This window comes from Procambarus clarkii, chromosome 79 (genome assembly GCF_040958095.1).
Source record: "Procambarus clarkii isolate CNS0578487 chromosome 79, FALCON_Pclarkii_2.0, whole genome shotgun sequence".
NCBI classification, from domain to species: domain Eukaryota; kingdom Metazoa; phylum Arthropoda; class Malacostraca; order Decapoda; family Cambaridae; genus Procambarus; species Procambarus clarkii.
The window spans coordinates 3,965,861-3,967,778 of NC_091228.1; positions in this window are offsets into that span (position 1 = coordinate 3,965,861).

Here is a 1,918-nt window from a genome sequence, read left to right on the forward strand (position 1 = left end):
CTTCCCTCCCATCTCCCTCCATATATCCCTCTTTTAGTTCGGATTCGGGGGTTCTGGCACCGACTTCGGGTAGAGGCGGTGGCCTGCCGACCAAGAAATACCAGAAGAGTTGAAAAGACATGGAGGAAAGTAGGAATAGAGCAAACGTGGAAGCAAAAAAGATGAAACAAGGGAGTATGAGACTAGAGGTAAAAACCAAAGTAAGAGATAAGGGGAAACCGCTAGAATAAGAGACTTTTAAGGGGATATAATGCTGGTAATGGATCAAACTGGGTCCATTTCCAGCATGGAATTGATTTGGTTAGATCAAACATAATTCACAGAACAGCACACATAAGGTTGAGAAAATATGATGTTAAAGTGAGGGCGGAAGGGTGAGAGAGAGACAGAAAAGGATAGAAAGAGAGAGGGTGGTTATCTTGAGATGATTTCGGGGCTTTTTAGTGAGATACCTGATCAACCAGGCTGTGACTCATACGTCAGGCTGCGAGCAGCCGCGTCCAACAGCCTGGTTGATCAGTCCGGCAACCAGGAGGCTTGGTCGACGACCGGGCCGCGGGGACGCTAAGCCCCGGAAGCACCTCAAGGTAACCTCAAGGTAGGTAAGGTAGCCTTGTTCCACACCACTTGTAACCGCGAATGGCTCGGTTACTGTAGAGTAATTGCCTGGTCTTGGACTCTGGCAAGCTTGAGGTTATCTTGAGATGATTTCGGGGCTTTAGTGTCCCCGCGGCCCGGTCCTCGACCAGGCCTCCACCCCCAGGAAGCAGCCAGTGACAGCTGACTAACACCCAGGTACCTATTTTACTGCTAGGTAACAGGGGCATAGGGTGAAAGAAACTCTGCCCATTGTTTCTCGCCGGCGCCTGGGATCGAACCCGGGACCACAGGATCACAAGTCCAGCGTGCTGTCCGCTCGGCCGACCGGCGACCGGGAGGGAGAGAGAGTGAGCAACATGTCTTTTTCTTCCAATGGTCAATGTGGCTCTTTATCCCTTGGCGAACATGGACTTTCTCTTATAGTCAATATGGACTTTTCTGCCATTCCTTGAGACTCCGTACTCACGTTACTCCATTCAGAGCAGTGGGTTAGGGTTCGGCGAATATAAGCGTTGAGGACACTGGCTTTGTGTCTTTGGGGGCACTCACTCCTACTGTTTAGGCATAAGCCTATGTTGGTAGGCTTAGTATATACACTGGTATATACCTGAGGGAGCCGGTCGACCGAGCGGACAGCACACTCGACTTGTGATCCTGTGGTCCCGGGTTCGATCCCAGGAGTTTCTTTCATCCTATGCCCCTGTTACCTAGCAGTAAAATAGGTATCTGGGTGTTAGTCAGCTGTCACGGGCTGCTTCCTGGGGGTGGAGGCCTGGTCGAGGACCGGGCCGCGGGGACACTAAAGCCCCGAAATCATCTCAAGATAACCTCAAGATATCATAACGACAGTATACCATTGGTTTTTGCCTACTACTGAAGACTATTCCATATTTCTATATTTCAATTAGGAATACCCAACCACTTGGGCTGGACGGTAGAGCGACGGTCTCGCGTCATGCAGGTCGGCGTTCAATCCCCGACCGTCCACAAGTGGTTGGGCACCATTCCTTCCCCCCGTCCCATCCCACCCTGACCCCCCTTCCAAGTGCTATATAGTCATTATGGCTTAGCGCTTTCCCTGATAATTAACAAAAAATTCTAAGAAATACCAGAAACAGATATATGGGAGGTGAATCTTCCCTCGGGTCCTTGAGCCTAGGCTCAAGCTTGAGCCTAAGCTAAGCTTGCCTCTCCCGTGAGCCTCAATCATGAAATATTGAGATGAGTTAGGTGAATGAGGGGTTGCGTCTTCCGTAGAGTTTTAGTTTAAATCTTTGATAGTTCAGAACAAATAGTTTAGAATCTCTCTCGTATGGAT